Source organism: Capsicum annuum, chromosome 6 (genome assembly GCF_002878395.1).
Source record: "Capsicum annuum cultivar UCD-10X-F1 chromosome 6, UCD10Xv1.1, whole genome shotgun sequence".
NCBI lineage: Eukaryota > Viridiplantae > Streptophyta > Magnoliopsida > Solanales > Solanaceae > Capsicum > Capsicum annuum.
The window spans coordinates 118,868,088-118,884,469 of record NC_061116.1 but is presented as its reverse complement, the minus strand read 5'-3'; positions in this window follow the sequence as shown (position 1 = coordinate 118,884,469).

Below are 16,382 nucleotides of genomic sequence, written 5' to 3'. Positions count from 1 at the left end.
GAATAATTGGTTCCTAGTATACTAACCCTTTTGCTATTTTAAGGTGGATTTCCAAAAGTATGAACATATAAGTAACATGGGAGTAGTATTTATATCACGACCCGACCCGAGGTCTTGGCTGCAACGGGAACCCAAAACAATGAAGGCCAGAGAGACCCCTATAACTCCCCAACCCACTAGTGATATTGTTCGCTCTGGGCCCAGGACCGCATGGCTTTAAAACACATCACTAGGGAGATAGTCTCACTTACTTATATACCCACTATCCCTCCTGTGTTTTATCGATGTGGGACTCCTTCCTAAGTTGGGGTGTTACATACACCCCTTTTTATGGACTTAGTATCTTCGATGAGGTTTGCCCCTACCGAATGGGATTTTCTTACACTCAGGATTGAGGTTCTCCCTACCTTACCAGGATTTTCCTACACTTAGTTTGAACTCTGGCCCACATCGACAGGGATGACACAGGAGAGACTCTGATACCATTCTATCACGACCCGACCTAAGGTCCTGGCCGTGATGAGCATCCCGAACCACAAAGGCCTAAGAGACCCCTATAAGTCCCCAACCCATGAGTGATATTATCCGCTCTGGGTCCAGGACCACACGGCTTTAAAATGCGTCACTAAGGAGTTAGGCTTGCTTACTTATATACCCAATATCCCTCTTATGTTTTGTAGATGTGAAACTCCTTCCTAAGTTGGGGTGTTATAATTTAGCATCGAGTTTAGTATGAGCACGAGGTCACATTCCCCAAAATTATATGTCATCGGAGGTTTAAGTCCCAATATCGGTTAAGTATATTAATCACTAAGATTAAGGTTCTATTTTGATGGCAAGGGTAGAAAGCTCTCCCAAAGTGGGTAAGATGTTGGACTCCACGATAGCTCACATAGTTTAAGTCGGTTAGAAGAACCTTCCTAAGAAATAATAAAACTAAAGCTTTTAGAACTAAGTGACATGGCTCACAAAGTTTATCCTTATTCTTCATTACTCATGTTTATGATTTTGTAGCCTTTGTTTTATTCAAGCTCAAGATGAGTCATTTACACTTAGCATGCATCATTTCAAAGCTTATATGAATATTTAGTTATAGTTTTACTTATTAATTTACCCCCACATACTCAGTACATTCCAGAAGTATTGACCCATATATGTTTATGTGCTACATTGTCTCATAATATAGGTACCAATTATAGTTCATACATCAAATAAAACAATTTGTATCTTCCAGTCATTAGATGATGAATTCTTTTAATTCGAGGACTCAGGTCAACTATAGTTTTAGTATCATTCTTTTATTCGGTCATATTGATTAGGGATAGATGGGGGTCATTTCTCGGCTACCTATAGTCAATATTAGTAGAGGCTTCATAGATAGTAGAGTTGATGTATTTGATTTCAGTTTTGTTTTATATAACCGGAGTTGTAATCATTTTAAATTTTTTACTTTGAACATGTTTATCTAAAGACATCTCTTTTGATTATTTTTTTAGATTTATGTAACATTTTCAGTTGCTCAGGAGTTATGCAAGCATCATGGGTTATCTTAAAATCACTTGTGGTTCTAAGCACCGTGTGACATCTAATAAGTAGTCTCGAGGAATTACAAACTTGGTATCAAAGCATATTGTTCAAGTGTCCTAGGGTGTCTATTAAGTCGTGTCTAGTAGAGTCTTGAAAAATGGTATGGAGATGTCTGTACTTTTCTTTGAGAGACTACAAGGTATTTATGAAATATTTGCCTTCTTTCATATCTCAGATCGTGCTATAGAGATGTTCTCTAAGAAACTTATGTAGATTTTTGTCTTGCTCTATTAATGCTAATTCTGCCTTATTCCTGAGGTATCAAAAACAATCAAGTCTTAATTCCTACCAATATATTTTTCTCAGACAGTCTCTACAGATAATCATGAGATTACATTAGGGATTAAAAAGGATCCCATCAGTGCCTTTATGTTCTAAAGTTAGAACGATTTTGTTTATGTTTATGGAAATTGAGCATTAAGTCAAAGTCATATGTTCCCTTAGATCCCTTATAAAAATCCTATGACAGAATATGACCTAGAGCTAGTAGTATTGAGCTGGGGCTAGTTGTATAAAAGGTGAAACAGTAGGCTTGAAACAGTGTATGCAAGAATTTAAGTTTATTAATTTGAAATTATGTATGTATGGGTATGATCTAGAGTTGTACCTAAGGTGATATGGGATTGTATTTTTTCCAAGTTTTAAGATGTGTGTGCTTAGGTAGTACCCTTGTAGTATGTGATGTTCTTACCATCTAAGTTATGGGATATAAGTTGTTGATGTTGGATGTTTTGATGTAATGGAAATTCTCATGGTTTAGGGAAAAATATAAGTTTAGAGGTGTGATATTAGTAGGCTATAAAAGCAATTAGTATGGTTCATTAAAGGTTTGGGGATATCCATGTTAAGTGTTAGAATCTAAGTTTGAATCTTGGCGGATTGACCTAATAGAAAGAAGAGCTGAAATTTTAGATTGTGCAAACTCAGGGTATGGTGATACTCCAAAAAATTCTAAGTTATTCAGTGTTTAAGCTATTGTATGATGACTATTGGAGCTATAGTAATGTTAAGAGTTGTATCTCAGAAGGAAGTACTAGTAGCAGGTTTTACACTTTAAGATATAGTCTTTCAGGGTGAGTTTATTATTTATGTGTATTGTTATATCTTAGACTCTAGAGTAGAGTGTTTGCAGTTCAGTTTAGAGTTTATCCAAGGGTTCCACAGACCTAGAATAGTGTCTTAAAGCTAATGATAGAAAAAGGAACCACGTCAGGCTCTAAGATTCTAGTAGTGATGTCAGTGTATTGCATAACATTAGTAAGGGAGGAAGATGCCCAACCCATTCTTATCTTAGTGCAAAGTTTTGTGCTTCAGTCATCACGACATCTACTTAAGCCTTACAAGTCAGCTCTATGATCATAGCTCACATTTATGCACTTTCCAAAGCATCATGTATGCTTCCATTTCCTAGTATGAGGAGTTCCAGTTTGCTAAGCAGTACTACTGAAAGTATGAAGAATTCCAATGCACTCATGTAAGACCCCGTAAAATCCTAGGTCTAGAATTCAGCTCTTTAAGCTTCTCAAGCTCCAAGACTTAGAAAAATTTTGCAAGTGTTCAACACTTAGTCTCATTTTAGACCTCCAAACTTTGAGGATTTATTTGATGACCTTCTCAACCTTTGTTTTTGGATTTTCAAGTTATGTTGCGATGGGGAAAGGTCGTAGTACATCCTGGGTAAGTTTTGGAGTTTTTTGGGTAGCGTAAGGGCGTGTTTGGGTTTCTAAAATAGTAGCACAGGGCGATAAGCCTGCGTCGCCCTAACTAGAGCACTGCTATAAGGATGGCGCCTCCTGGTGGATTGCGAGCTATAATGCAGGCACCGTCCAGTGGATAGCGTGCTATAAAGCAGGCGCCGCCCTCTGAATCATCCCAGGCCAATTTTTGCTGTCCAGCTCCATGTCCTTGAGGGCATTTTAATCAATTTTCATCCATATATAAGTCCTAAACACGGGATTGAGGCCCCAAATCAGATAATTTTACTACTTTTCATCAAAATTCACTCAATAAACATCAAGAACAAGTCTAGGGTCTAATTGGGTGTTTCAAGTTTCAAGCAAATTCCACCATAAACTTGACTAATTCTTAATCTAAGGTATGTGTAGTGTTCATCCAAGGATTCCTTTCATCCGTGGAGCTCAATAATCAATCTTTAAATACTAAATTGTGATTGTTTTGTGGTGATATAATTTTGTACATGTTGATGGTTGTTATTTATGTTTTAAAGCAGTATTTTGATGTATTTTCATGGAGATTATGATCATGTTAGTTGGAACCCATGAATTTGAGTGGTTTAATATGGTGAAACTTATGAATATACGTATGCCTTAAAGAGTGCATGCAAGGTGTTTGATAAAATGCTTAAGATGCTAGAAATTCATGTTTCCATGGTTCCAAAGTATCTAAATGACAAGTCAATGTTAACTATTATAATTCAATATGAATTCCATGCTAGTGTAGTGTTGCTATTGTTGTGGTATGAAGCATTCATGATAATGGAGTTATACAATATGTACATGATATATATATATCCATGCACTCCCTACCATGCACAAGATGTTGAAAAACTACATGTGATATACTATCCCTTACTTATAATGTTATGAAGTGTGAACTCTAATCTTGTGATCAAGTCAGTCATGTGTGTCAGTTTTCTTCTATCAAGTCCTAAGGGTATTTTTACCCAAAAAATATAGTTATGTGCCTAGAGCCATGTCAAGTTTCACGAAACTCGAACTCAAGCCATGATTCAGTAGAAATAACTCAGTCATGTGACTCAAGAAACCTCATGATCTCAGTCAGTTATCAGATATTAGTAGTATTCTGTCAGTCAACAGAATATAGTAAACTTAGTCCATGTCTAGTCAGTTAATCATGGTTAGTCTCTTTAGATGGGAGTAAGAGTTAGCACCGAGTGAACCCAAGGATGGGAACACACACTGTCAGATGAGGGTGTGATTCTTAGCAGTCATCTTTACGTTTCAGAACTATGTAGCCAGCTTAGGTTGAGACATCAACACTGTTAGATGAGGGTTGATCAGATGGCTTAGCACTGTCAGATAAGCGCTCCACCGTTCTCTTTTGGGAACACTGTCAGATGAGGGTTACCCATAGTTTGTCCTTACCAGTGGCGTGGTATTAACACCCTTCCAGTCAGGGCAGAAATTGGACCCCAGCTTAGCCATAATGGCACATATGGGGCATATCGGTTAAACAATTACCTCCCACAGTTTTAGACTCAGTCTTAGTAAAAGAACTCAGATAGTTCTTCAGATTTTAGTATACTAGGACTGTCAGATACAGTCAAATTTAGTTACAGTACAGAACTCAGATAGTTCCATTAGATTCAAGACTGTCAAACATAATTGCTTATGTTATCAGAACTACAGTATTAGTCATGTTAGTTATCAGTAAACTATGTATTAGCGTACAGATCTAGATATCATGTAATCACGATTCCAGTTACTATGTACGTATGTTTGCACTCTCACGTTTATATCAGTCAGTCAGTTAGCATTGTTTATACATGTAAACCCCTTTGAATTTATCCTACCTCACTCATATACTCAGTACTTTAAGTTGTACTGATGTATTTGCGCTATGGTACTTTCTTTTATGTTATACCATAGGTTCAGAGACACGAGTTCCAGATCAGTAGTAGCATTCTAGTCGCAGAGTTGCAGTGAATCCACATCAATGTGAGGAAGATATTATTTTATTTCATTCATTATTACAGTTCAATTTTGCCAAACGGAGTTAGTTGGAGACATGTTCCTTCAACTCCTTATTTCAAATAGTATTTAGAGGCTTTCAGATTTACTTTAGATTTGATTCAGTTTTTAGTTGTTTTGGGTATTCGTTACCCCATATGAATGTCAAATTTTATCAGATTCTTTATTCAGTTGAAACTTATGGCCTATTGTTCATGTTTTCTACATTATTACATCATATATTGTAGTGTACAGGTACAGATATTAGTCGTGGGTTAGTTTGTGGTCCTTCGAGGTCATAAGCACCATGTAGCATTTCGGTTCAGAAAATCAGGGTGTTACAAATTTAGTATCGGAGCCTAAGGTTCAATAGAGTCCTAGGAAGTCTGAAAGACACATCTAGTAGAGTCTTGTACATAGGTGTGTTGCGCGCCATATTTATGTGTAGGTGGCTATAAGATATTTTAGGAACAGTTTCCCTTCTTTTAGTGTTCATGTCGTTCTAGTGAGCATAATATCAAGTTAAACTCTCAGTCTAATCTGTTCTTCTCTTATTTTAGAATATGCCTCCAAAGAGAAGAAACCAGCCAATTCCCCAGCCCTAAGATCCTTTGGGCAAACATGCTTCTCATGCAGAGTTTAGGGCCACATTCACTATATTTGCTCAGTCTGTGGCTGCCCAAAATGAACAGCCCTTAGTTATTCCGACCAATCTAGTGGTCAACTCAGTTGCAGCTAGGATTCAGGACTTCACCCGAATGAAACCTTCATATTTCTTCGGGTGTAAGTCTGATAAGACCCTCAGGAGTTCATTGACCAAGTCTAGAAGGTCATAGACATCATAGGAGTTACTTCTGTTTAGAGCACCGAGTTAACCGCATACTAGTTACAGGATATTACTTATACTTGGTACAAATAGTAAAGTCTGAGAGGTTAGAGGATGCAGGTCCCATGGAGTGGAAGGAATTTGTCACAGCTTTCTTAGACAAATTCTTTCCCCAAGAGCTGAGGGAGGCAAAAGTTCTAGAGTTCATTAACCTCAGATAGGGAAATATGATGGTTAAAGAGTATTCTCTCAGATTTACTCAGCTAGCCAGATATGCCTCTCATGTGGTTGCAGAAAACAGGGTTAAGATGAGCAAGTTTGTGTCAGGGGTGAATGATAGCATGGTAAATGAGTGTAGGTCTGTGATGCTAAACAGCGATATGACTTTATCCAGGTTCATGACCCATTCTCAATAAATAGAGGAGCATAAGATTAGGTTTAGGGAGAGGCAGAACAAAAGAGCAAGATCAAGAAGTTTTAGTTTTGCTCAGCCTAAATCAGAAGGAGAAAATCATTCACAGTTTTGTCCTAAGTCCACAGTTCCAGCTCCTTCCTCCACCAGTGTCCCAGTGCTGAAATTCAGAGATGGTAACAGAGATAGAGCACCAAGCTCTAAGTCTTAGGGCAGTGTCAACAGTGCTCAAACCAATCCCCTTTGACAGACTAAAGGTAAGAACCAAAAGGGTGTTTGCAGATCCGGTAGTGATATTTATTTTGGTTGCGGCAAGCCAGGATATAGAGTCAAAGATTGTCCTCATTCCGATTATCAGGGCCAGAAAAACCGTTCCACAATTCAGTTTGGTCGCCCGAACTAGTAGGGTTCCTCTTCTAGTGCTACTAGTAGGCAACGCCCAAATAGACTCTATGCTCTTCAAACCCGACAGGATCAGGAAAATTCTCCTGATGTCATTACTGGAACATTACAGATTTTCCATGTCCATGCTTATGCTTTGCTAGACCCAGGTACATCCTTGTCTTTTGTTACTCCTCACATAGAAGGTGATTTTAGAATCAGTCCCAAAATTTTAGCAGAGCCCAGTGGGTAAAACTATCATAGCTCAGTGGGTATACATGAACTGCCCGGTTATGATATTTTAGAAATCCACATCAACAGATTTATTTGAATTAGAGATGACTGATTTTGGTGTTATTCTCGACATGGATTGGCTTTATTCCTTCTATGCCACAGTCGACTACAGAAATAGGATAGTTCGGTTTCAGTTTCTAAATGAGCCATCCTAGAGTGGAAGGGTAGTACTTCATCTTTTTGGGGACAGCTTGTTTCCTACCTTCGGACAAGGAAAATAATTTCTAAGGGGTGTCTGTATCATCTCGTGCATGTTAAATATTCCAGTTCCAAATATCCTAGCTTGGAATCAGTCCCAATGGTTAATGAATATTCAGATATTTTTCCCGAAGATCTTCCAGGCATTCCTACCAGAAGGGAAATAAACTTTGGCATAGAACTTCACCCAGATACTCAGCCTATTTTTATTCTACCATACAGAATGGCACCAGCAGAACTTAAGGAACTAAAAAATCATTTGAAGGATATCTTAGATAAGGGATTCATCAGGCTCATTCTATCCCCATGGGGTGCACCAGTCTTATTTGTGCCCAAGAAAGACGGTTCTCTAAGGATGTGTATCGATTACCATCAGATCAACAAAGTTATGATCAAGAACAAGTATCCACTTCCTAGAATAGATGACTTTTTTGACCAACTTCAGGGTGCCAGTTATTTCTCCAAGATAGACCTCACATCAGGTTATCATCAGCTTTGAGTTAGAGAATGTGACATCTCGAAGACAGCTTTCTATACTCAGTATGGTCACTTCAAATTTCTAGTCATGTCCTTTGGTCTTAAAATTCCCCAATAGCTTTCTTGGACTTGATGAACTGGGTGTTCAAACACTACTTGGACATGTTCGTCATAGTATTTATAGATGATATTCTGATCCATTCCCGCACGGAGCCTGATCCTTCAGACTATCTCAAAATTGTTCTTCAGACTCTCAAAGATTATCAGTTGTTTGCCAAGTTCAGTAAGTGCATATTTTTGCTAAGATCAATAGCATTCCTTGGCCATATTATTTCTGGTGATGGAATTAGAGTAGATCCTCAGAAGACTAAAGTGGTAAGAAATTGGCCTCTCCTCGTATCTCCATTAGATATCAGGAGTTTCTTGGGTTTGGCTGGCTATTACAGATGGTTTGTTGAGGGATTTTATTCTATTGAATACCCTATGTCCAGATTGACTCAGAAGAAGGTCAAGTTTCAGTGGTCAAATTCATACGAGAAGAGTTTTCAGGAATTAAAGACTCGACTCATCTCAGCTCCAGTCTTAGATCTTCCAGATGGTTTAGATAGGCTCGTAGTATATTGTGATGCATCTATAGTGGGTTTAGGTTATGTCCTCATGCAGTATGGGAAGTTCATAGCCTACGCCTCCAGACAGCTAAAGCCCCATGAGAAGAACTATCCTACTCATGATCTTGAGTTAGCAGCCATAGTATTTGCCATAAAGATTTGGAGGCATTATCTATATAGAGTTCATGTAGATGTTTTCATAGATCATAAGAGTCTCCAGTATGTCTTTTCTTAGAAAGATCTCAATCTTTGTCAGAGATTGTAGTTAGAGCTCTTGAAAGATTATGACATGAGTGTCATTTAATATTTGGGCAAGGCCAATATTATGGCCGATGCTCTCAGTAGACTCTCTATGGGTAGTGTTTCTCACGTTGAGGATAGCAAGAAAAAGATAGCTTAGGAAATCCATCAGCTTGGCAAGGCCAATATTATGGCCGATGTTCTCAGTAGACTCTCTATGGGTAGTGTTTCTCACGTTGAGGATAGCAAGAAAAAGATAGCTTAGGAAATCCATCAGCTTGTTAGACTAGGCATTCTCTTTGTAGACTCTTTAGAGGGTAGTGTATGTGTTAAGAGTAGTTCAAAGTCATCTCTAGTTTTTGAGGTGAAAGAAAAGCAAGACAGGGATCCTAGCCTTCTCAAGCTAAAAGAGTCAGTTCAGAATCAGAAAGTAGAGGTTTTCTCCCAAGGGGGAGATGGTGTTCTTTGTTGTCAGGGTCGTCTATGTGTTCCGGGTATAGATGACTTGAGGTAGTGAATTCCTGCAGAAGTGCATGGTGTGCAAAATTCTATTCATCCAGGGGCCACTAAGATGTACCATGACTTGCGGGAGATCTATTGGTGGAGTGAGATGAAGAGAGATGTTGTAGAGTTTGTGGCTAAGTGCTCTATATGTCAGCAGGTTAAGATAGACCATCAGAAACCTAGTGGTTCCATGCATAAGTTCACTATTCCTACTTGGAAGTAGGAAGAAGTGAACATGGATTTTGTGACGGGTTTGCCTCAAACTCGTTATCAGCATGATTTAGTTTGCGTCATTGTAGACAAAATGACCAAGTCAACTCATTTTCTTCCAGTTCGTACCTCTTATTCAGCCAAGGATTATGCCAAACTCTATAAGAGTTGGTCAGATTACACGGTGTTGCATCATCTATCATCTCAACAGAGGTACCCAGTTCACCTCTCACTTCTAGAAAGCATTCCAAAAGAGTCTTGGCACCCAATTCCATCTCAGTACATCGTTTTATCCTCAAACAGATGATCAAGCATAAAGGACCATTCAGACTCTAGAAGATATGCTAAGGGCGTATACAGTCGATTTCAAAAGAAGTTGGGATGACCACTTTGATTGAGTTTGTATACAACAATAGCTATCATTCCAGTATTCAGATGGTTCCATTCGAAGCTCTCTATGGTAGGAGGTGTAGATCTCCAATCGGTTGGTTCAAAGTTAGTAAGGCCTCAATCATAGTCCTGACTTGGTATTCGACACCTTAGAGAAAGTTCAGTTGATTAGAGAGAGACTTTAGGCTTCTCAAAGCCAACAAAAGTCTTATACGGATGTTTGTAGAAAGGATCTCGAGTTTAAGGTCAATGACTATGTCTATCTCAAGATCTATCCCATGAAGGGAGTGAAGAGATTTGTCAAGAAAGGGAAACTCAGTCCCCGATATTTCGGTCCCTTCAGGATTCTCAGTCGCTTCAGCAAGGTAGCTTATGAGCTCGAATTACCTTCAGATTTAGCCTCAGTTCATCCAGTCTTTCATGTCTCATTGCTCAAGAAGTATATAGGTGACCCGACAATTGTAGTCCTTTTTCAGAACATTGACGTTCAGAACAGTCTCTTCTATAAAAAAATTCCAGTCACAATGTTAGACTATCAGACTCATAGATTGAGGAACAAAGAAGTCCCTCTAGTTAAAGTTCTTTGGCAAAATTAGTTCGTTAAGGGAGCTACTTAGGAAGAAGAAATAGATATGCATACCAAGTATCCTCACCTCTTCTCCGTCAATTCAGATCAAGCTCAAGGAAATAGTTCTTCTTAAGCTTATTCAATTTCATATTTATGTTCCCATTATAAACTTGGTATCTACTACCATTGCATGCATACTCAGTCATGCATTCATTTATCAGTTCAGTTATAAAAATCATGCATCAGCAATGCATTCTCATCTTAAGAAACTCAGTTTATCAGAATATTCAGTTATGCATTCATGTATCAGTTATCCATGCATCAGATATGCATAAGCTCAGTATACTTAGCATGTCAGTCATGAAGTCATGTCTCAGTTATTCATGTTTAGTTCATGTTCAGCTTGTCTTTTATCCCCTCTCAGTTGATTCTCATTCGAGGATGAATGTTCTCAAGAGAGAGATATTGTAAGACCCCATAAAATCCTAAGTCTAGAATTCAGCTCTTTAAGCTTCTCAAGCTCCAAGACTTCGAAAAATTTTGTAAGTGTTCAACACTTAGTCTCATTTTAGACCTCCAAACTTTAGGGATTTATTTGACAACCTTCCTAACCTTTATTTATGAATTTTTAAGTTGCATCGCAATGGGGCAAGCTCATAATACATGCCGGGTAAGTTTTAGAATTTTTCGGATAGCGTAAGGGCGTGTTTGGGTTACCAAAATAGTATCTCGGGTCGATAAGCCCGCGTCGCCCCAGCTAGAGCACCGTTATAGGGCAGGCGCCGCCTGGTGGATCATGGGCTATAAGGTAGGCACCTCCCTGTGGATAGCGCTCTATAAGGTAGGCGCCGCCCCCTGGATTACCCCAAGATAATTTTTGCAGTCCAGATCCATGTCCTTGAGGGCATTTTGGTCAATTTTCATCCATATCTAAGTCCTAAACACAGGTTTGAGGCCCCAAATTAGCTAATTTCACTACTTTTCATCAAAATTCACTCAAGAAACATCAAGAACAAGTCTAGGGTTAAATTGTGGGGTTTCAAGTTTCAAGCAAATTCCACCGTAAATGCCACTAATTATTAATCTAAGGTATGCGTAGTGTTCATCCACGGATTCCTTTCATCCGTGGAGCTCAATAATCAATCTTTAAATACTAAATTGTGATTGTTTCGTGGTGATATAATTTTGTACATGTTGATGGTTGTTATTTATGTTGTAAAGTAGTATTTTGATGTATTTTCATGGAGATTATGATCATGTTAGTTGGAACCCATGAATTTGAGTGGTTTAATGTGGTGAAATTTATGAATATACCTATGCCTTAAAGAGTGCATGCAAGGTGTTTAATAAAATTCTTAAGATGCTAGAAATTCATATTTCCATGGTTCCAAAGTATCTAAATGACAAGTCAATGTTAACTATTATAATTCAATATGAATTCCATGCTAGTGTAGTGTTGCTATTGTTGTGGTATGAAGAATTCATGATAATGGATTTATACAATATGTACATGATATATAAATATATGAACTCCCTACCATGCATAAGATGTTGAAAACTACATGTGATATATTATCCCCTACTTATGATGTTATGAAGTGTGAACTCCAATCTTGTGATCAAGTCAGTCATGTGTGTTAGTTTCCTTCTATCAAGTCCTGGGGGTATTCGTACCAAAAAAATATAGTTGTGTGCCTAGAGCCATGTCATGTTTCACAAAACCTAAAATCAAACCATGATTCAGTAGAAATCAATTAGTCATGTGACTCAGGAAACCTCATGATCTCAGTCAGTTATCAGATATCAGTAGTATTTTGCCAGTCAACGGAATACATTATACTAAGTCCATGTCTAGTTAGTTAATTATGTTCAGTCTCTTCAGATGGGAGTAGGAGTTAGCATCAAGTGAACCCAAGGATAGGAACACACACTGTCAGATGAGGGTGTAATTCTTAGCAGTCATCCTTGCATTCCAAAACTATATAGCCAACATAGGTTGAGACATGAACACTGTCAAATGAGGGTTGATGATGTGGCTTAGCACTGTAAGATGAGGCCCGCACCTTTCTAATTTGGGAATACTGTAAGATGAAGGTTACCCACAGTTTGTCCTTACCAATGGTACGGTATTGACACCCTTCCAGCCAGTGCATAGATTGGACCCCAGCTTAGCCATAATGGCATATATAGGATATGTCGGTTAAACAACTACCTCCCACAGTTTCAGACTCAGTCTTAGTAAAAGAACTCAGATAGTTCTTTAGATTTCACTATACCAGGTCTGTTAAATATAGTCAAATTCAGTTACAGTACAGAACTCAGATAGTTCAATCAGATTTAGAACTGTTAGATGCAGTCGCCCATGTTATCAGAACTATAGTATCAGTCATATTAGTTATTAGTAAACCATGTATTAGCGTACAGATCTAAATATCATGTACTCACAATTCTAGTTACTATTTATGCATGTTTGCACTCTCACGTTCATATCAATCAGTTATTTGGCATTGTTTATGCATGTAAACCCTTTTGCACTTAGCCTACCTCACTCGTATACTCAGTTCTTTCAGTTGTACTGATGTATTTGTGCTATGGTGATTTCTTTCATGTTACACCATAGGTTCAGAGAAACAAGTTCCAGATCAGCAGTAGCATTCTAGTCACAGAGTTGCAATAAGACCACATCCATTCGAGGACGATATTATTTTATTCCATTCATTATTTCTGTTCAGTTTTGCCAGAAGGAGTTAGTTGGGAACATGTTCCTTCAACTCCCTATTTCAGACAGTATTTTAAGGCTTTCAGATTTACTTCAGATTTGATTTAGTTTTCAGTTGTTTTAGATATTCGTTACCCCATATAGATGTCATATTTTATCAGATTCTTTATTCAGTTGAATCTTATGGCCTATTGTTCATGTTTTTTGCATTATTACATCATATATTGCAACGTGTAGGTACAGATATCAGTCATGGGTTAGTTGTGGTCCTTCAAGGTCATAAGCACCATGTAGCATTTTGATTTAGAAAATCAAGGTGTTATAGCTCAATAGTATGAATCATATTCCATGAATTTATGGACTCCAAACTCAGGTCATGCAGCTCATAACTCATGTACTCATGCTTTACAGTATTCTCTGTTCCCAGAAGTCATGGTAGATTATTTCATGTATGTCCACAGTTTTGACTTATTTAATAAATTCATGCTTTTGATACTCTATTTATCAGGCCATAGTTAAGTCTCAAAATTATGCATATTGTTCTTTCATGCTTCAAGTCCTTATGTTCTAACCTTTCAATGAAGTCTCCAAATAAAATGATACTGGTGATAAGTAATTGTCTAGATGGGAGAGACTAAATATTTCATGTTGGGGAAAGATTATTGTATTCTTGTTTTACCTAAGGCTACAAGTTTGAGGAATATTGAGGTAAGGCTTTTGGTATATGTCATGGTTAGTTGGAAAATTTCGTGTATGTTTTCTTGAGGATAGTGCAAGGAAGTTATTATTGATACAGGTATTAGAGAATATAGGAAATATGTTGTGGTGGGTTATTTGACTAAAAGTTAATGTGTTGTTATAATGATAGGCTTGAATGTCATGTTGGTATATAAGTGGATGGGTGTAACACCCCGACGTCTTCTTAGCTAAGTTCCATCTATGAAAAGTCTAAGCATTAGCTTCTAGAATGATCTAAATTATTTTTCATGTGGAATTTCTTAGATTTCAACCTTTCACTACGTAGATGACTAAATTAACTTTCCAACGATATAAGATTCATCCAAGACGGACCCTCAGTGAAGAAGTTATGAATAATTAAAAGTTCCAGTGGGGCTCCGCGATGGTGGCGCATCACGGAGTCACCCAATTTTCCACTCGTCAAATTCTAGTAGACCACCTCGATTGTGGCGCATTACGGTGGTACCCGAAATTAGGTTTTTAAGTTCAAATTTCCAGTTCCATTCAAGAGTCATTAAGGGTAAATTTGAATTTTTCCTAGCCTTTAAAACCATCCAAACAAAGGATTTAGGGTATGTTTGATCAACTTAACCCTATTTTTATCAAAATCATTAAGAATCCTCTCTAGGGTTTCAAAATTAAAAAACCCAAGTAGTTCACGATTCAATCGTAGGTTTTGAAGTTGATCGCATATTTCGAATCCCCAGGTCATAGGCTTCAATAAGAACCTATTGTCTTCCTAATTTGAGGTACGCGGGGTTTTTCCTAAAATCTCATGGGCATAGAAATCATGTTTTAAGACTGGGGTTTTGAAGTTTATGAATATAATCATGTTTTAGAAGTTTTGATGGTATTGTTTTGGTCTTTAGGCCTTTCCCCCAAATTGATTTGAAATTATGTATATATGTATGTATGTGTTCAAGAATGGTTATTCAATTGAGAGCATGAATTATAATGAATCCCTCTCTTGTTATGAGTTTTCTCATCTTCGTATGATATAAATTGTTTTGAATGCATTTTGAAGAGCATGATATGAAATACTTTGGCTTTTTCTATGTTTTGAATATGATTTTTGAATACGAAAGAGAGGGTTGTGAATGTTGCATATACATATAATGAAAGAGTGCATGGTTTTGCCAAAAGAACGTGACCCCCATATGTTTGATGAGAGTTTTTCCATGGTTTTGACTTGAGTTTTTCGAATATGAAATCTTTTATGCAAATTACATGTTTTGGGTGGTCTGAAACTATATTTTAATGAAAGATCATGCTTATTGCATTATGGCTCAAAAATAGAACTTGCAAGTCTTGGTGTGACGACACCAACTCAGAAAATGCCATGATAAATTTTGAACAGAATAGAATGCATGTTTGAAATCAGATTTATAGATTTTGTGATTAGAATGTTGCATGATTGGAAATGGTTAAAAATTGGGCAGAAAGAGATGTTAAGTATTTCCCCGAATAAGGCATGAGTTCAGATACTCATTGCCCGAAACCGTGAATTTCCGATCTGGGTATATCTTATATAACGTTGGCCTAGTGCCATATGGCGTATTAGAATCAGACTTCAACCCTTGTGGCACACTCGGGTTGGAGGCTTCCCCTCCGAGTCAATGATGGATTCTATATAGCCCGTGAAATATCAAAAAATGTAGGGGAGTGCCACCTAACTCAGAAGTAATACAACGATCAGCAACTGTTTTGACAAGAATGATTTATGATTACTCGAATGATGCCTTTGTGTTTCCAGAAACTATTTTATGCATGATGTTTAATGAAAAATTTCTCTCATCTATTTTATATATATGTTCAAGTACTCTATTTTAGATTGCTTCACGTGCCAGTACTTTTGTGATGATCCCCCTCCTCCTTCCAAGTTCTGAGGCATAGTCTAGGGGTCCAGAAAGGCAGTAGATTCGTTAGACAGAGTTTGCAGTGTTCAGTTGGTGAGCCTTCTCTATTCCAGAAGGCCCGTCTTTCAGATTATGACCCTTATTATTATTTTGGTCTACTAGGGACCTTGTCCCAGTTTTCTAATGGTTATCATATTTTTATGTAGTAGAGATTTCGTAGACTGAGTCAGATATTATTTAGTTGTAGTTGCACTACAGTTTTCTATACTTATATTGATATTAGAATTTGCCCATGTTTCTGTAGCTGACTATGTTCCGGCATCTTCTTTATTATATGAGTGTTGTGTATGATTACCATATAGAGAAGGGTGTTCCGGGCCTTCATAGTTTGGGATGGCCGTCATGGCCAGGCCCTATTTTAGGTCATGACAAACTTGGTATCAAAGCACGGTTCATTGTCCCAGGGTGTCTGCAAAATCGCGTCGGGTAGAGTCTTGTTTATGGGTGTATAGCGTGCCACACTTATAAGCAGGAGGCTACTAGGCATTTAGGAAATGTTTCCCTTCCTTGTGATTTAGTTTGTGCTTCAGAGTCAAGTATTTCCCTAATCAGTGATCTTTTGTCTTACAGAAATAACAGTCATGCCTCCTCGTTGCAATACTAA